This window comes from Lissotriton helveticus, chromosome 1_2 (assembly GCF_964261635.1).
Source record: "Lissotriton helveticus chromosome 1_2, aLisHel1.1, whole genome shotgun sequence".
Lineage (NCBI taxonomy): Eukaryota > Metazoa > Chordata > Amphibia > Caudata > Salamandridae > Lissotriton > Lissotriton helveticus.
Window position 1 is genome coordinate 335,468,435 of NC_136058.1, and position 20,198 is coordinate 335,488,632.

The 20,198-nt window shown below is 49.1% G+C and overlaps 2 non-coding genes across 2 annotated transcripts; one reads left to right on the forward strand and one right to left on the reverse strand.

The window, feature by feature from the left end:
- Nucleotides 1-8,836: 8,836 nt before the first annotated feature.
- TRNAL-CAG (transfer RNA leucine (anticodon CAG)) lies at nt 8,837-8,919 on the reverse strand. The gene has a single exon. It is a non-coding gene; the product is annotated as a tRNA-Leu (tRNA).
- Nucleotides 8,920-9,697: 778 nt separating this feature from the next.
- Nucleotides 9,698-9,770, forward strand: TRNAV-CAC (transfer RNA valine (anticodon CAC)). The gene has a single exon. It is a non-coding gene; the product is annotated as a tRNA-Val (tRNA).
- The last annotated feature ends 10,428 nt before the right edge of the window (nt 9,771-20,198 follow it).

Here is a 20,198-nt window from a genome sequence, read left to right on the forward strand (position 1 = left end):
GGGTGTGGCTAGAAATAGCAAAACATACCAATTTTTAGTATGTTTAGCATTTCACTGACCAGTTACAGCTTATACCGTTATTTAATTAAAACAATGGATAAACATGTGTATTTGTGGTTTAATTCAGGAAAAAGCAAACACTCAGGGAATACAGGTTTATGTAAAGTGTGTGAAATATAAGCAGGAACAACATGTTACCTTAATGCTTTTACTCTCATTGTTCAGAAATCCATGATTATTTTTTGTCTCAAACATTGAGGTCATGAATACAGGGCTCCTCCTGTACACATGTGTTAAGCAGGGCTCAGAAGAGAAAGGGACTCTTCAGGAGAATCCAGACTCACGGAAACCCACAAAGGCTCCTTCATATTCATGTCAGCCAGCTAGATGCTCAATCATAATATAGCAAAAAGAACAACTGGTGGACAGAATGCAGAACAATATCATACATTCACCCCAGTACAGAGACTTGGGCCTAAATCCATTGTTTCTTTGCTCACCATGCCATTCCAGTATGGAGCCAGCCATATGCAAATCAGTCTTGATCCTGCGCCCAATGTGAACAGTCCAGCCCCAACTGCCAGGCCATATGTATTCAAGTGTCCTTTCATTTGGGAAGTGAACACAAAGCAGTACCCACTGAACTACGCACATAACATATTGCTCTTTTATATGCATGGTGCATGTTCTTTGCAGCAGGCATATTACCCCACTGCGCTACCTTAGATGAGTAACACAGCCACTAGACAAAACATGCTCCCATCTCTCTCCAGCAGGTACATTGATCACCAACCTTATCTTGGCACTTGTATTGTTGACCGAAACCTGCTGAATATACAATTTTGCAGTGTTTTTAAAACTCCTGCACTTGTACAAAACCGGTCCCCCCAAACTAAACTGGCCCCCTACCCTTCCAGTCACCCTGGGAAACGCCTGCTCCTGCCCTTTCATTGCTCCTGTCCAATCAGTACTCCTGCTCATGCTCGATCAACACTCCTGCTTCGTCAATTCCCCTGTCCCCTCCCTCGTTCTGGCCAGTCACTTCTCCTGGCCCGTCACTTCTCCTGGCCCGTCACTTCTCCTGGCCCGTCACTGCTCCTGCCCCGTTCACTGCTCCTGCCCTGTTCACTGCTCCTGCCCCGTTCACTGCTCCTGCCCCATTCACTGCTCCTGCCCCGTTCACTGCTCCTGCCCTGTTCACTGCTCCTGCCCCATTCACTGCTCCTGCCCCATTCACTACTCCTGCCCCATTCACTGCTCCTGCCCCATTCACTGCTCCTGCCCCGTTCATTGCTCCTGCCCATTCACTGCTCCTGCCCCGTTCACTGCTCCTGTCCGTTCACCGCTCCTGCCCGGTTACCACTCCTGCTCATGCCTAATCACCGCTCCTTCCCAATTCCTTCTACTGCTTCGTCACTTCTCCTGCCCCGTCACCCCTCCTGCCGTCACCTCTCCTGCCCATCACATCTCCTGCCCATCACATCACCTGCCTGTCATGTCACCTGCCCGTCACTTCTTGTGCCCGGTCACCTCTCCTGTCCTGTTTCCTCTTCTTCCAAGTCACCTCTCCTGCCCTGTCGCCTCTCCTGCCTCATCACTTCTCCTGCCCCGCCACTTCTCCTGGCCGTCACATTTCCTACCCGTCACTTTTCCTGCCCAGTTACCTCTCCTGCCCAGTCATCTCTCCTTTCATGTTGCCTCTCATGCTCCCCCGTCACTTTTCCTGCCCCGTCACAGTTCTGCCCGTTCACTGCTCCTGTCCGGTCAGCACTCCTGCCCGATCACCGCTACAGCCACATCACTTCTCCTGTCCCATCACTTCTCCTGCCCCGTTCACTGCTCTTATCCGTTCACTGCCCCTATCCGTTCACTGCTCCTGCCGGTTTCCGCTTCTGCCCATTCCTTAACACCGCTCCTGCCCCTTCACTTCTCCTGCCCCATCACTTCTCCTGTCCCATCACCTCTCCTTTCCTGTCACCTCTCCTGTCCTGTCACTGCTCCTGACATGTCAACTCTCCTGCCCCTTCACTTCTCCTATCTGTTACTTCTCCTGCCCTGTCACTTCTCCTGCCGTTACTTCTCCTGCCCAGTCACCTCTCATGCCCTAGTACCTCTCCTTTCCTGTCATCTCTTCTGTCCAGTCACTCCTCCTGCCCAGTTCACTCACTGGCATAACGAAAAGTGAGGGGGCCTCCCTGCACGGTACTTAGAGGGGCCCCCCTCCGGGCTCAAGCAGGAGCTCTTCAGCCAGAGTGCAGTGCCGAGGGGGCCCCTTTGAGCTAGAGGCCCCCCCGCACCGCATAGGCAGCGGGGGCCTGTGTTACGCCCCTGAGTTCACTCTGTCTACAACATTGACAAATGACACAAGGTGTCAAATTCCCCACAGTACTCTGTTTGGGGAAAGCTCCTCTGTAATCACCCACTCTGATCTCACTGCCACTTGATATGCTAACGGCAGAGGGCGGCGCATTGTCATTCAAAAGGGGGTAATCAGCCTCAATCGGAATGACAATGGGCCTGTCCACAGTCTGTGCGAGCTCAGTAGGGGGGCGGGGCTGCTGCAGCCTCTGGAGTTCAACAGAGAAGTGCGAGCAGCCCCTGGAAGCTGATTGAAAAAGTTATCGCTTGCCGTCCCGGGACGATATATTGAAAGAAAGAAGTTGGGAAACGGACTGAAATAATTTTTAGAAGTAGGGGCACGCCGTGCCCTTCCGTCCCCGCCCACTTCTACCACTGCCTATATATCAAAAGGCCTTATTTAGGGTTTGCCAGATGTGATACTCCATTACAAACATGGCGGATGCCCCATCTGCCGTATTATAAGTGGATTTCAGCCTATGGCACTTGTAATATGTTGCACAGGATATCTGTCACATTTGTGTGTCCATGTCACCTTGCATGTTTGTGTGTCAGTGCATTTACATTCCAACGTTCTATACAGTCATGTTTTTTTGCATACTCATTATAGCTGTAGCTATATACCCTTGCATCTATGCTTTCATTCGGCATTCCCCATATAATTGCTAAACTTATTGGCTTCACCAATGCTTGCTTTCTGTTGATTGTAGTACTTTATGTTATGTTATATTACATGCGCTATTTATAGAGTGCACGTACATAGGAGTTTCATGTGCTTTAGAGACAACCAGGCCAGAGAAGGAGGGAAATCCAGGAGAGTCTAGGAGCTACAAACTAAAGAGAAAGGTTGTCAGCGTCTTGTGCAAAAGTGTCGGCACATTTAGAGAACAGAGGTACTTGCACTTCTAACTTTATAATAGGATTAACAGGGCGACAAGCACTAGCTCTGCTGTCATTCCCCAGCCTGGCTTGGACAGAGTTGTATCCATTGCCAGGCCTGGCTCTGTAGCACTGGGGTAGCATTATGGCGACCTCTGAATGAGACAGGGCTGCCCAGCTCTGATAGCACTTTGACAGATGCATATCTCTGGTCAGGCTTGGTTCTGGAAGTGGGCTGTCCAAAGCCAGACCTTCCTTGGACTGCTGCCCTTCAGACAGGCCTGCATCTGAAGCACATGTTCCCAAGTGCTGTGCAGACTGGCTAAAAGCCGTCTGTTCCCATTCACAATATTTATTGTGCCTCACTGTAGTTATGATGTTATATCTGGGGATTCTTTGGAAGATTAGGATTTCGGGCCTGCATACTGTGTGTCTGACATAATTGCACGTAGACCAGAGAATAGCGTGCAACCCTAGTGAGCTGCCCATAGGCTCCTGGAAGTACAACCTTGTTTACTTATGTTTGACTCAGTTATTTAGTTGGCAGTCAGCAGATCGGTGACTCAATGCATTCATCGCAAATTTGACTCGTCAGGGCGGCAGCATCCTCTGAGCCAGCTGTTCTTGAACAGGTAACTTTGGATATTGTGCCAGAGTAGTTTCATTTTGCAAGGAAACCCACAGGGCCCTGCTAAAGGCGGAAAAGCTGACTGTGCCATTTCACTGTAAATGCCCTGCTGATGTGTAAACTCCCTGCTGATGTGTAAACTCCATGCTGATGTGTAAACTCCCTGCTGATGTGTAAACTCCATGCTGATGTGTAAACTCCATGCTGATGTGTAAACTCCCTGCTGATGTGTAAACTCCCTGCTGATGTGTAAACTCCCTGCTGATGTGTAAACTCCTTACTGATGTGTAAACTCCCTGCTGATGTGTAAACTCCATGCTGATGTGTAAACTCCCTGCTGATGTGTAAACTCCTTACTGATGTGTAAACTCCCTGCTGATGTGTAAACTCCATGCTGATGTGTAAACTCCATGCTGATGTGTAAACTCCCTGCTGATGTGTAAACTCCCTGCTGATGTGTAAACTCCATGCTGATGTGTAAACGCCCTGCTGATGTGTAAACTCCCTGCTGATGTGTAAACTCCCTGCTGATGTGTAAACTCCATACTGATGTGTAAACTCCTTACTGATGTGTAAACTCCTTACTGGTGTGTAAACTCCCTGCTGATGTGTAAACTCCCTGCTGATGTGTAAACTCCCTGCTGATGTGTAAACTCCATACTGATGTGTAAACTCCTTACTGATGTGTAAACTCCTTACTGATGTGTAAACTCTCCACTGATGTGTAAACTAGGGTGACCAACCGTCCGTAAATTTCACGGACAGTCCGTAATTTCGGCCGTCTGTCCGTTGTCCGTGAAGGATTCTTTAACGGACGCCATTTGTCCGTCATTTTAAAGGGGCACCGGTTGCCTCACCCTAAAGCCGGCACAGCTTGCCGCCACCTCCCTTCTTCACTCCGATGCTGTTCCAAACCTCCTCAGATACTCAGCCGCACTGGAGAGGCGCAGCGGGATGGCAAGCCTCACACCTCCAGCCCTTGATGAGCTGTTAAGAGGTGCTTCGAAGGTGACTGAGAGGGAGGGGCTGCAGGTTCAGGAGCAGCGACATCCATTCACATGCAAACAGCCCTGGATGTGTCATGTCTCTGCTATTTAGAGGGGGCTCACACATTCCATTTCTACCCAGGGCCCCAACATCCGAGACTCGGCCAGATTACACCCCTGATTACACCGAGGCAGCACGTGGTTCTCTTCACAGAGCGTAATTACTGTCACTAAATTGTAAGCAAACCTCGTTCTTCAAACATGCAGTCTATAATGTAAGAAAATAAAGAAATGGCACAATCGCACCCACACTGATAAACAAAGTATGGAGGAAAATCAGTTCAATCAGTTCTCTTAGAGTATCTCCTGTAAGTACTGTACATCACAGTGGGGGGTGGCATTTTGGACAGAGAGCCTGTCTTCTCGTTGTCTTGTGCAGGAGGGGGCGAGGAGCCCAAGATGATACTAGAGTACTGCATGCCCACCCCTATGCCCACCCTGGTGGATCCTGTTCCCTCTCCTGTGATGGCTCCTGCCCTCCCCTCAGTGATGGCTCCTGTCCCCCCATGTGGTCGCTCCAGTCCACCTCCCCCGCCTGTGATGGCTCCTGTCCCCCCATGTTGTGGCTCCAGTCCACCCCCACCTGTGATGGCTCCTGTCCCCCCATGTGGTTGCTCCAGTCCACCCCCCCCGCCTGTGATGGCTCCTGTCCCCCCATGTTGTGGCTCCAGTCCACCCCCACCTGTGATGGCTCTTGTCCCCCCCCCTGTGGTGGATCCTGTTTCGGCCGTGGGTGGCTTCTGTCCCAGTCCTGGAACGGCCCCTGCAGCGAGGGTGACGTTCTTGATGGGCCTCTTCTCAAAAGGGCTCAGCTCAAAATTAATATGGAAAGGTGGGCGAGTAAGTAAGTGAAGGGATGGGTGAATGGCTGGATGAATTAGTGAAAGGGTGAATGGATGAATGAAAGATTGAATAAATGGATAATGACAGAGGATGGATGGATTGATGACTGAGGGGAAGGATGGAGAGAAAATGTAAATAGCTGGATGTATGGGTGGAAGGGTAGCTGGATGATGGATGAGGGGAAAGATGGATGAGGGGATGGATGATGGATGAGGAGAAGGAAGGATGGATGGATGGAGGGGAAGGATGGATGGATGGATGAGGGGAAGGATGGATGGAGGGATGGATGGATGGATGGATGGATGGAGGGGAAGGATGGATGGATGAGGAGAAAGATGGATGGATGGATGGATGGATGGATGAGGGGAAGGATAAATGGATGGGATGGATGGATGGGTGAGGGGAAGGATGGATGACGGATGAAAGAAAGGATGGATGAGGGGAAGGATGGATGGATGAGGGGAAGGATGGGTGGATGAGGGGAAGGATGGATGGATGAGGGGAAGGATGGATGAGGGGAAGGATGGATGAGGGGAAGGAAGGATGGATGGGTGAGGGGATGGGTGGATGGATGGGTGAGGGGATGGATGGATGGATGGGTGAGGGGATGGATGGATGGATGGATGGGTGAGGGGATGGATGGATGAGGGGATGGATGGATGAGGGGATGGATGGATGGATGAGGGGATGGATGGATGGATGAGGGGATGGATGGATGGATGAGGGGATGGATATAGGGGAAGGATGGATGGATGGGTGAAAGGATGGAAGGATGGATGATGAGGGGAAGGATGGATGGATGGATGGATGGATGATGAGGGGATGGATGGATGGATGGATGATGAGGGGGTGGGTGAAAGGATGGATGGATGATGAGGGAATGGATGGATGATGAGGGGGTGGGTGAAAGGATGGATGGATGATGAGGGGAAGGATGGATGGATGATGAGTGGGTGGGTAGAAGGATGGATGGATGGATGATGAGGGAAAAGGATGGATGGATGATGAGGGAAAAGGATGGATGGATGATGAGGGAAAAGGATGGATGGATGATGAGGGGAAGGATGGATGGATGGATGATGGGTGGGTGAAAGGATGGATGGAGAGTCGGTGGGTGAAAGGATGGATGGATGATGAGTGGGTGTGTGAAAGGATGGATGGATGATGAGCGGGTGGGTGAAAGGATGGATGGATGAGTGGGTGGGTGGATAGTGGGTGGGTGAAAGGATGGATCAGTGGATTGGATGGTGGGTGGGTGAAAGGATGGATGAGTGAGTGGGTGGATGGTGGGTGGGTGGATGGTTGGGTGGATGATGGGTAGGTGGATGAGTGAAATGATGGATGGATTGATGGATTGATAAGTGCAAGGGTGAATGAATGGACGTATGAGTGAAAGGGTGGATGTAAGGATGGATGAGTGACTGAAAGGGAGGGTAGATGGACAAAAGGATGAATAGATGTGTGAAGGAGTGAAATGATAGATGGATGAGTGATAGGGTCAATGGATGGATTCATGAGTGGATGAGTAGATGGATGGATGGGTGGGTGGATGGATGGATGGAAGGAAGGATGGCTAAGTGAAAGGGTCGATGGAGAGAGAAAGGGAGGCTGGATGGATGACTAAAATAGTGGATGGGTGGAAGGATTAGTAAGTGAAAGGATGGCTGGATTAGTGAAAGGGTAAATGGCTGAATGGATGAGTGAATGGATGGATGGGATGAAGAGTGGATGGATAAGTGTACAGATGGATAGGGTGAAAGGGTGGATGGATGGATGGATAATGGAGGATGAGTGAAAGGATGGATGAGGGGATGGATGAAGGGATGGATGAGTGAAATGATAGATGGAAGGATACATGATGGATAGGTTTGCAAATGGTTGAATATGTTTGGAAATGGCTGGGCTTACTTATATGCTATTGCGCGACCTCTGATGTGTCTGTAAAACGTACCTATTGTCCTGAATTTTGACCTCCTGTCCTGAATTTGTGTCCTGAATTTTGACCCTTTGTCCTGAATTTTTACCGTCCTGAATTTGCACCAATGCCAGTTGGTCACCCTAGTGTAAACTCCTTACTGATGTAATAACTCTCCACTGATGTGTAAACTCTCCGTGCAGTGCACTAAAGATATCTCTGTATCTGTCACTGCTTTAGAAGCACAGAACAAAGCACAGTGTAGCTTCAGGGCTCTGCCACCCTTTAACCACACTCCCCCTGGCCCAAGGGCTTCCTCGAAAGGCACCTCCCAGGCGCATTGTCATTCGAAAGGAGATAATCGAGCTCCATCGGAATGACGATGGGCCTGCCCTCCGTCTGTGCGAGCTCAGGGAGGGGCTGCTGCAGCCTCTGGGGGTCAACAGAGAAGTGCGAGCAGCCCCTGGAAGCGGATTGAAAAAGTTATTGTTTGCCGTCCCGGGACGATATTTTGAAACAATGAAGTAGGGGAACGGACTGAAATAATTTTTAGAAGTAAGGGCACGCCGTGCCCTTCCGTCCCGCCCACTTCTACTACTGGCTGATACCAAGGTGCTAAAAATCTGTGGCAGTGCACATTTAACAAGGATTAGTAGTGCTTTAAACGAAATCATTGGAGCCAAGTTAGAGAGGTGTTGCTTTTTGTGTAACCTTTATACAGACAGTTCCTTTCGCCCCTCTGAAGATCAGCGCCCTGGGCCTGGGCCCAGCTGGTCCATGCCAATAGGTGGGTCTGGGCCTAATTCAAGCCGGGAGAAGGCGCCTCCACTCCCAGAATATGGAATGAAGGAACAGTGGCAATTGGAACCCAAAGTGCCCTGGTGCTACTGAACCTGCTGCACCATCGATAGCTACGCTCTTGATGTGGCCTTTATCTCAGGCCCTTGAAGATTTTGCTGGATTTGTTGGGGATTCTCTGATTCTGTGATTTGCTGCCTCAAAAAGACCCACCTGCAGGCACTTAAGAAGAAAAGGAGCCCAGACCGTAGTGATAATTTCTGAAAGTTTGTTAGGCTTATGTAATAGTGACATCGTTTGTAGGGGGGGGGGGTACTTGTAGAAGAAACCGACTATACGTAAAAAGATTTTAATCCATTGACAAAACGTTGTCAGAAGTGGGATTCGAACCCACGCCTCCAGAGGAGACTGCGACCTGAACGCAGCGCCTTAGACCGCTCGGCCATCCTGACAGGCTCATCAAGCTCCATTTGTCACGCAATTTGCGGAACATACAATGACATCAGTCCCAGTGTGTGGTCGGTTTTATGATGCTTGCCCCTGCAGTCACAGGCCTTCCTGTCCAGACACGGGATGAGAGCCGGATATGTTTCTGTAAATGACCCACGAGCCTGGATACAAAAAGCCTCCACCCGACCCCTTCCGGTCCTCATTGGACACAGCTCAGGCATTATTATCTCCTCCCGACATTCTCCATATTGCGCGTATATGTCATTTGCTTCATTCTTAGGCAAACATAGATTTTTTGCAGGGACACTGGAAAAGGGTCGGATCGATTCATCAATGAAAGATTGCTTTCCCTCAGCAGCCGCGGCAGATGCTGGACTCAGAGGGGGGGCTCGCAGCTCGGGTGATGCAGCCTTCAGAGCTGCAGAGGTGTGGAGTGTGGGGTGGGGTGGGGTGGGGTGGGGTGGGGTGGGGTGGGGTGAGGTGGGGCGGTGTGGGGCGGGCTGTCTGTTACTCACACATTCCCCCAACCCCCGCTCGTTAAACTTGGCAGAAAGTCTCAACTTTCGGGGTGTCAAGTTCTTCAAACCGGACTGACTAAATAAAAGCTCAAAAACGTGTTTCTGTATTTAATAACAATTTAATGAAAACAACTCTAAAAAGTTTTGTAATAGATTGAATCTTCAGAGTCAGCGAGGCACTTTGAAACAACTTTCTATCCATATGCACCGGCTGGTGCATGACGATTATCACAGAAGTGACCAGGGAGTGTTTTCCATGTGGGTTTCCGTAGTGTAGTGGTTATCACGTTCGCCTCACACGCGAAAGGTCCCCGGTTCGAAACCGGGCGGAAACTGTGGAAAATTAGTGCGTTTTGGTGAACATTATCTGCGCCATCTTGCCTCTTCCCCTGATGCCACACTTTTGTCGTGCGCTCGCCATTTTAAGATGCCCCGGTCAGAACAAACCCTTTTGCATGCCGCTGGCCCCTGACATAGCCCTTTGCCTTCACTACGCCTGCACGCTGACCACCCCCTGCTTGCACCTGCCTTGAGTCATAAACCCCTCTTCGGCGCTGCTCTGCCCCCGGCCCTCATCCTGTTCCCAGCGCGACACCTCCCCGCCTTCCTTTCATGATCTCCGGCCCTTAGATGCAAACCCCCTTTTTCCCCGTGTGCCCGCTTTGTCCTCCCCGTTCCCAAGCCGACACCCAGCTCTGCCGATACCATCATTGCCCCTCCCCGTACAATAGAAAGCTTCCCCCATCAAAGAATCCCCGGGTTGATCAAAGCCCCCCCCCCGCCCCCCCCACCATGAGATCCGATCAGACTCCCCACATTCCGTGAATCGGCGGATTATCCAGCTGCGCGATGTTCATCACCTGTTGTGACTAGGGTGGGGACTTTAACTGTAAATGTGCGTGGGAACGGGCCCAAAGGGGAGTTCCGAGAATGTCTTTTCCGCACATCAAAGCTTTAAACATGTATGTGTAATCTGCAATAAAGTCATAAATGTGGATATAAGAGGCCAGGCCTCAGAAATACAGCTAGAGCACCTCAGAACGATACCTTCTGTCCGTTTCGTTGTGTTCTCCTCCGGAGAGAATAAAAAACCTTGTTTCCTGCTTTCCAGTCTCCAGCGCCTGCCTCTTCATTGATTTAAATAACTAGAGGGTCACAGAGGCAATACCGCCGGGCAAATATCGATTGTCCCCGACCCGAATGAACTTTTTACAATTGGCGCCCAACGTGGGGCCCATCAGCGACTCGTGGATCCAGTGGGAGAGGTCCCGACGACAGAGTGAACGACTGCAACGATCGGGAGAGCTCTTGCCCAATAGACCCTCGTCTGGCAGCCGATCATCCGAACTTCACTAGTTCCGAACAGACCTCTCTCGAGTGATCTACGGTCCTGACTGGGAACCATCAGGAGTGCCGTGAGAAAGACGAGAAAAAAAGAGGACGATCGGGCGCTGGATTCGGAAGACAGGAAACTGTCCACATGGTCCGGGTAAGGTCGTGTTGCCACGACAAGTTGCGAAATAATTTGTTTTGATTGCTTGATTGTTCAAAATACTAGTATTGCCTTGTTTATTTTTATTTAGAGATTCACTGTCTGCAAACGGAGAAGCAACAGGCTCTCTCTCCCTTTGCAAGCAGTGGAGGATAAGTAGGGTAGCAGCCGTGCTTGTTCTTTTTCTCCCCCACTCAATAATTGCTTGAAACTGAACTGTTGTTCACAAACTATTGTTTCCTGGAGATTCTCTGTCTGCAAGCAGGGAAGAGACCATCCTTTTTGCAGATAGTGAAAAGGGTAGGTAACGCAGATCTTTGCGGTCCTACTCATTCTCCCCATTGTTATTTTGTTGGTCTTTTGGTTTTTTTTGGTTCCATGAGGTATTCACTGCCTGCAAACAACGTAGAATAGAAATATTCTGTCTAGTCTTTGCACCTAGTGATAAGATAGGCAGTGCTGACTTTTTAGTCCCTCGTTACGAGCCGTCATGTCTGTCTTCTCCCCATTGATAAATAGCCTGTTTAGCCCGGACCGGGTGTTAGAGGTGGACCATATGGCTCCACTAGAAGGCACCCCTAATAAGGACATGTTCATAAACTATGGGTTAGTCACCATAGCTTATAATAAATTATGGCACAGGTATACCGAAGATAGCCAAGACAAACAGTGGCCACTGGCAGGATCCTTTGACCTTGATAAAATAGAAACGTTAGAAATAGCCCTTCGAAATAATAAGACGACGCCAATTATGCTCGACAGCCTCGGTATGTGGCGCAGAGAGGCTACGAGACGACAGAGAAAAGACGAGGATAAACCAAGTAGGGAAATATACCGACAGGACAACCCCAGGACACCGCTACCCACAACTTATCCCCCGACACTATACAAAGGACGACCAGACTTAGGGTCAGACCAATGCGCTTTTTGTAGGTATGTCGGACACTGGAAAGCCCAATGCCCGACTCTACTGAGCGTGAGTAAAGGCAAAGGGCCGACAAGAACGACAGACCGACAGTACGAGAAAAGGCGCGAGACAGAGAAGAACCCGACTTACATAGACAGACTAGACAGAACTACCACGTTTGATTATGCCCGATGGCACAGATTTCGCCAGGAAAATCTCAGCGGCATGATCAAGTTCTCCTAGGTCGGCCAATGTCAAGACGGGAACCCAGCCTCGTTTAAAATTCACAGACGGAAAGAGATAATTATGACCAATAACTGTTTTTATATTTGTCTTGGGTCTTTGTATGTCGTACTTGTACTGTCCCCGTCTGAGTTCGTGTATATGTAATGTACAAATCTGCGTCACCCCTCTACACGTGTTTCCGTGTTACTCGACCCCTGTTAGCAGAAACTTAGCATAAAAGCAACCTGGAAAGAAAGAAATGATAAAACAAAATCCGTAGAACATTAATAAACTTGAACTTTTAATTTAACACAACAAACAAGGAATAATAACGATAAACTGTAGAAAATGGAAGTCAAACAGAACATTCGCCCCCCCCCCATTCTGGAACTTTCCAAAGTAGGGCAGGGTTACGGCTACGCCCAACCAACGGCAACCCATATAAGGCGAGCCCCGCCGCCAACTCTTGGTCAGGAAATCTTAACGTATGGGGGAGCCGGAGGAGAGGCAGGAGCCCGCAGCCTGGGCATTTGCAGGTAGTCCCGCCACATGTCTCCTTGGCCGGCCGCAACGGGCCTGGAAAGACTAAGGTAGTCCCGCCACATGTCAAGAGGAGAGCGAGGCGCCTCTTCCTTTTCTCTTCCGTCACAGCCGCAGCAGTCCTGGACGGCGGGATGTCCTGCACGTACCTCCACAACAATTTGTCCAAGTTGGGCTGGGAGGGAGAGGCGACGCGGACGAGCCTCCCCCACCTCCACCGGTAGGAGGTTTCCCAGCCCCCAGCCCGGCGCCGAACACCCCCAGTCAGGCGATGGTGCCCATACTTCCACAGCACCGGACACACCATGGTGGCACCCCGGTACTTGCGCAGCACCGAACACACAATGGTGGCACCCCAGTATTTGCGCAGCACCGAACGTACAATGGTGGCACTTGGGGAACACCGGATGTGGAGAGGCCTTCATGCGGGGCGATGAAAAGGAGCGGCATGGAGTGCACCGGGAGAAGGAGACGATGTGAACGAGTCTCCCTTGCCCCCCCCAGGTGAGGGCATCACAGCTGCACCCCAGCTGAACGTCCCGCTCTCACAAAACAGGGACCTCTTCCTTTCACTCCGAAGGGTCTCTTCCATTCTTGCAAACTCGACGAGAGTGGCCCCTGTAGGGCCTCAAAATGGCGTCTGGATCCGCTGGAAGGCGGGCCCCGGCCACTAGAGTAACTCTGGCCAGCCATACAACACGAACATTTGTCCCATGGAGCACGAGCCCCCATCTCCGACAGCATCTTCGCAGCCTTGAAGATCATACAAAGGTCCCCGGCGGAGCCTTCGGCCTTTGCAGGTTTCCGGTAAGGGACGGCTGCTTCGATCGCCAACGAAACAAACATGACATTGCCACACCTTCTGTTAGCGTGAATTCTAGAACTGCCGAAAAGGACTCTGGTCCAAACTGCCAGTAATGGAAACATTTCCCCCTGATGCTGCTTCCGGACTGTGCCGGCCCCGCCCAAAATGGCGCTGGTATCAATCGGAACTTACGAACACCTCGTGGTGTTCCTTCGCACTAATATAAACTTGATGTTCTGAGATTTTTGTGATCCTTTGTACACTTGGCTAGAAAAGACAAGGAGAGCTCACTCGACGAACAGTATGAAAAGATCCCCGTTACAAATGTTGATTACGAATATACAATGTATTATATTTTTATAACTAATGTAAACCTCATTTACGATGCATACGTACGGTATGCATATAGGAAATCTGATTACAACTGTTATGATTATGTTTCTAAATTATGAAAATATATGCCCCCAAACCCCCAGCCAATTAATAGACGTTTTAGTCTCTTACAAATGAATGAGTAAAACTTTCCGATGTTTTTACTGTTGCAAACGACACCCCCCCCCCACTGTACGCACTTTAGCCATTGCCACGACCGACCAAATACGACCACACCCTCCTAATCCATATGCTGAAATGAATTTGCAAAATAAAGTCTTTGAAACTATGGACGGGTATTGCATGCTTTATTTTAAAACAATATGGGATGGGTAGGAAAGTTCTTTTTCTGTGCACCCTACTCTGCTCTCTCTTTAAGGTTAAAGGAAGATGGTTGCCCAGCCCTGGAGGACGGATCGGATCGACAACACGACACTCCGTCTTAAAAGTACGCGACTGACTCATGAACTTTCGCGTAGAGGAAGACCGTGACTTCCAAGGATGGGTAAAACGAATGGTGTAAACGAGGGAATGTAAAAGGAGGGTAAAATGAAATAATGTAAATATTGTAAAGCACAACGTTCCAAAGTAGCAGGGACCCAAGAACCGAAGAACTTTAGAACGCCACGGCGTTGAAAGAGGTTTAAGGATCCCGATAGTGAGATATATCCTTTGACTAGATACCTCGCACTAGGCCCCTCTGGTTTCCTTTTTATGTTTCCCCGCACACGCCCTACATGAACACACTACCCCCCCCCGACTCCGAAAACCATATCCCCGGGGACCCTGCCCCAAGGAGGAAAAGACGAGTAAGAGGTAAGTAAAGGACTTATGAATCCATGTATTTGAATGCGCGCGAATGCTGTCTCCCCCACCCCCCCTCTTTTCCTCCCTCTGCAGGTTACGTCAGAAATTACAGCCGAGGTGTGGCGAAGATCTGAGACCTTGCCATGTCTAAATACACGAAACGGACTAGCGCCGCAGGGTGGTGCCCAAGCACGCCTGCAAACTACTCACGTATCGAACAAGCCCGAAAAATTAGCACAACCTGATAAAAAGTGACCACCCTTAAACCAGACCGGAAGAATGAACCCATGTCACGTATGATGCGAAACTGTGAGGGAATGTGTGTGTGTGTGACTGAGGCGTTGACCCAACTGATCAAAGGACCGAGAATGCGAGAAAGTGCGACAAAATGGTACCTCCTTTTTTCTTCTTTCCTTTTCTCAAAGCACGTCCCCTCTACCCTGTCTAATGCTCAAACTGCATGATTACAAGATTCTAACGCGGACTCGTGAATACCCTTTACTGTGTAATGCACTAAATAGCCTTTCTTGAATGCACTGCCGCCCTCTCTGTTGCACGTGTACTATTTAGCCTGCCGTTGCACTCTCTCTCTCTCTCTCTCTCTCTCTCTCTCTCTCTCTCTCTCTCTCTCTCTCTCTCTCCCTCTCTCTCCCTCTCTCTCTCTCTCACTCTCTCTCTCTCTCTCTCTCTCTCTCTCTCTCTCTCTCTCTCGCTCTCTCTCTCTCTATTTTTGCACTACCACTCCCCCGAGTGGTTAGCCCCGAAATTGGCAGATTGCCACCCCTAGCACACCACCTAATTGGCTTCAAATACCGTCAGTATTTGCACAAACGTTTGTCTTTAAATACAATCACCCTGAGGCCACGTCATTACCTCTCCTTTTCCGCTAGAAGTCAATGAACCCAGGTTGGGCCGTAAGGGAAAGGACAGGTAAGACGACAGAGGTTCCCTAATCTGGCCCGAAATAAGGGAACTACATGTCAACGGCTCCTATAGTATAAAACAAGGACCTCAGAATACGCGACCCTCCCCTCCCCGAATCGTCGCAATACCCAACCCAGAAGAACGATCGCCCCCGTTACCTCCCCTGTCTATGTCCCTGGTTGTTTCCCATAAAACCCCTGTCCTTCCTAGTTAAAGTAACCGGGCTGTAAAAGGTTACGTAGGACCCAGAATGATGTTTTACAAGGTTAACAGACTAGACCAAGGTAAAGAAATCATCAAAATGAACCCCGCAGTAGGTGAAAAACAGGATGCACCGATAGAAAGGAAATGTTTAGCCATGTTCGTCTCTCAGCAAAATACCTGTGTAGTACCATGTTGACGACTCACTGTACCCTTTTGTAAATGTGAAACTCTAGAGAACGGCATATCTTTGCCAGATTTGTCTCCCGGAGGTGGGTTACCATCAGATGAACTGTCATGCCTGTAATAAATGATTATGAAGGAAAGTCTTAGTAAATCCAACAGGTCCGCCACCGGTCATTCATATGCCGGTTGTGAACATTAAATGTAACGGACTTTTTCATTCTTTACCTGGAGCTGGGAGAGAAATAGACTTTTTGATTATCTTCATCCGCAAATTTTCTAAAAAACTGTCTTTTCAAACTTGTTTAAGGGTACTGCTGTTGGAGGAGAGAAGGACCGGATGTGGGAGCACGAGGCCCGACTGCAGACTAAGGGACACCTGCGACATTAGTCAAGGCGAGACCACGACTGAAAAGAGCTGCAGGACGAGGCACTGTTTTCGACAGCGTGAAAAGAAAGGGTCGACCTGATGCCCCTGCTCGACGTCCAGTGCCTGTCGACAAGTCCCCGCTCTCTGAATTCCGTCACACGCCCGCCTATTTGAAGTCTCTCGTTCCCCAAGTTTGTTCCTAATTTGGCCTTGCTCCATCCCCCTTTTTCCTCTGACCTACCCTATGGACTGTTTTGAACGCTCTTCTTCCATCGGAACTTTCTGACAATCACCTCAAAGGACACAGGGCGAAAAGGACCTTTCCGACCAGAAACGCGAGGAAAGGGTCGTGCCCTGCAACGCAGAACTTAGAACAGAGCTGGACTTGTAGCTCCACCGCCGGTGCTCAACAGCGCCAACGAAAGACCACAAAGAACAATGAGAACTCGTAAAACTTCGAACATTTGACATCCTCAATCACCGTTTTTTTTGCCTCATTTCTCTCCCAGCCGCCATTGTATTGATCCTGCTCCAAACCGAATCTGAAATATGTATTAACCTGCCAGTTCACGTTATGATATGTACTTGCTGCTCGCCGTTTTTTGTATTTCATTCCTATGACTTTCCTGCTGAACAAATTTATCAAAGTTTATCAAATAGGTGCACCTCCTAAAACTAGAAACCTCAAAATGTATTGTTTACAAACTCTTTTTCTAGGGTTCCTACCGGTTTCTTTCTCATGCCCACCACAATAGACCAGAGTAGAAAATGAACCAGCAAGATGTCTTGAATATGTTAAAGGAGGGACTGTGGAAAATTAGTGCGTTTTGGTGAACATTATCTGCGCCATCTTGCCTCTTCCCCTGATGCCACACTTTTGTCGTGCGCTCGCCATTTTAAGATGCCCCGGTCAGAACAAACCCTTTTGCATGCCGCTGGCCCCTGACATAGCCCTTTGCCTTCACTACGCCTGCACGCTGACCACCCCCTGCTTGCACCTGCCTTGAGTCATAAACCCCTCTTCGGCGCTGCTCTGCCCCCGGCCCTCATCCTGTTCCCAGCGCGACACCTCCCCGCCTTCCTTTCATGATCTCCGGCCCTTAGATGCAAACCCCCTTTTTCCCCGTGTGCCCGCTTTGTCCTCCCCGTTCCCAAGCCGACACCCAGCTCTGCCGATACCATCATTGCCCCTCCCCGTACAATAGAAAGCTTCCCCCATCAAAGAATCCCCGGGTTGATCAAAGCCCCCCCCCCCCCCCCCCACCATGAGATCCGATCAGACTCCCCACATTCCGTGAATCGGCGGATTATCCAGCTGCGCGATGTTCATCACCTGTTGTGACTAGGGTGGGGACTTTAACTGTAAATGTGCGTGGGAACGGGCCCAAAGGGGAGTTCCGAGAATGTCTTTTCCGCACATCAAAGCTTTAAACATGTATGTGTAATCTGCAATAAAGTCATAAATGTGGATATAAGAGGCCAGGCCTCAGAAATACAGCTAGAGCACCTCAGAACGATACCTTCTGTCCGTTTCGTTGTGTTCTCCTCCGGAGAGAATAAAAAACCTTGTTTCCTGCTTTCCAGTCTCCAGCGCCTGCCTCTTCATTGATTTAAATAACTAGAGGGTCACAGAGGCAATACCGCCGGGCAAATATCGATTGTCCCCGACCCGATTGAAACTGAATTTTACAAAACACTTTTACAACTTGACAGAATCAAAGAAGAGTAATAAAATATTGTGTAAAAAAATATATATATATCAAAGGCAACTGGCAATTAACATCATTTTCCCGCTATTAATGACTGCAAAACAGAGGAATGCAAACACCCCTAGTGAACTCGCAGCTCTCAAGTAAGGGTTGACTAGAAATTCTGTCATAGCCTGCCCTTAATTGTAATTTAATTCAATATAGCTGTTAGATGAATTGAAAGGTATCTGGCTTATTCACAGCTTAAGTGTGCAATCTGATAGAGATACACAGCAAATGGTGGCCTGAGCTATGAATATATTGCGTAATTTGGAGTAGCGTAATTCACTATAAGTGTAATAAAAAATGGGGCACTAGTCGCTGGTAGCTGATGTAAGTAAAAAATGCTTTTAAATGTATCTTATGTGCATGCTTATGAGTGAGAGTGTGTCTGTGTGAGAACGTGTGTGTATGAGTCATTGGCGCTGCTACCGGACGGGTTTGGTGGGTGGGGGGTTAATTCATTTAAAAAAACACATCTTAGAACGGCCGGCTGGTCGCCGCCTCCCCTGCGTCCTCTTCCTTCTTCCTCTGTAGTCTGCCCAGCAGCAGGAAGCACCCGGCACACAGCCTCCCAGCCTCCCCTGAGCCATTCACAAAGTTGCAATGCAGTGTTGTGATTGGTCTGAGCGCCGTGGATCGGAGCTCAGACTCAAACAGGGAGCCTGGATAATGCAGCCTGCTAGGAACATGCAAAGTGCGCATGAACTGTCTAGTCGGCTCAAGAGGGCCGGGCAAACAGTTCATGTGCACTTTGGTGGTTGCAGGGAGGGCTCACTGGCACTCTTTTATGTGGCCTGCCACTTATGATACCTCCTCTGACCTTGACCCAGAGCAAGAGACGGGTAAAAACAAAAGGGGGAAAGAAGGAGAAAGAGAAAGTGGGACAAACTGTGACAACGTGAGAACGCAGAAATTTGCAAGAGCGGTGTGGGGTTAGTTTCCTTCTCCCTTGGATTTGGAGACTGCCTGGCTGTGGGAACAATATTTTGCTTTCCCCAAGTCTCACCTTACATTTGTCTGTGAAAGGGCAGGCACTTTACAAGTTAGTGAAGTTCCTGGGCCTACCCTAACTGGCCTTCCTCGTCTGGGAGAAAAGCCCCTCCGCACACTCAGCTCATTATTCCTGCTCTGGGATCATTTTCCGCACCTCATTAAGGTCAAGCAGCATCTGCATATTGTCGAGTCTTGATGCTGTTATCTATGGGTAGTTTTCTGTAAAAAACAAGGGGGACGCAAACGGTAGCAGAGGACCATGGGTATAGATGATTTTGCATGAACAAAGGTCCTGAGCATAATTAGAAATATAAGCAATTTTTATATAGAGCACAATAGGGACTATATACTTAACCTGTCTAGCCGGACCAGGATTTTTATTTTGTTACAATCAAAGCAAATAAGTGGAATACAACAAATAGTTACTAGTAAGGGGCACAATCCTGTACCGAACTAGTGAGAAAGAGAAGAAAATAGAAGCAAGAATTAGAGCAATAAAGTTCACAGGCAAAGAAGAAAAAGCGAGCAGACTGGACACTTTTGAATCAGTGTAAACAGTGTTCTCCAGAGTGGACCATACAATTTAATACACATTGGTTGCATGTATGTCCACTTAAAAAAGTCGACGTTTCGATCCATTGCTCAGATAGTTAAGGATCATCATCAGGACTGTAAAAACAATAAATTTGCCTGAATAAATTATTAATCCTGTTTGTGGGAGGAACAGGGGGAAAATAAAGAACAATAAAGTTTTACACGAATCAAAGCCTGAGTAGTCATCAGTTTTAACATTATGCACACGTGTACAATTATTAGGAACCGCGGTAACTCTGCAGGTGCAAGTGCACAGGTAAGTTTAGAGACAAGAGGTGTTCTCCACACGTGAATCCGGGCGGTCGGGCGTGAGCTGTGTGAGTGCTTACACGGGACTGATCGCGTTTATTTGGGATAGTTGCACGTCAAGGATCTCCTTTCAGGCCCCGATGTGAGCGGTACATACGAAGGAGTAAGGAAGTGAGGGCATGCGCGCTAGGTGAGGGGTATCTTTTCAAGCACAGATGTGAGTGGTAAGGGAACGAAGGAACACGGAAGTGAGGGCATGCGGACTAAGGGCAATAATGGTGAAGTCGGGCTGTGGTCGTTGGCCTCACCTCGCTTCAATTTGCTAAGCGTATTAAACTCGGGTTCAGGAC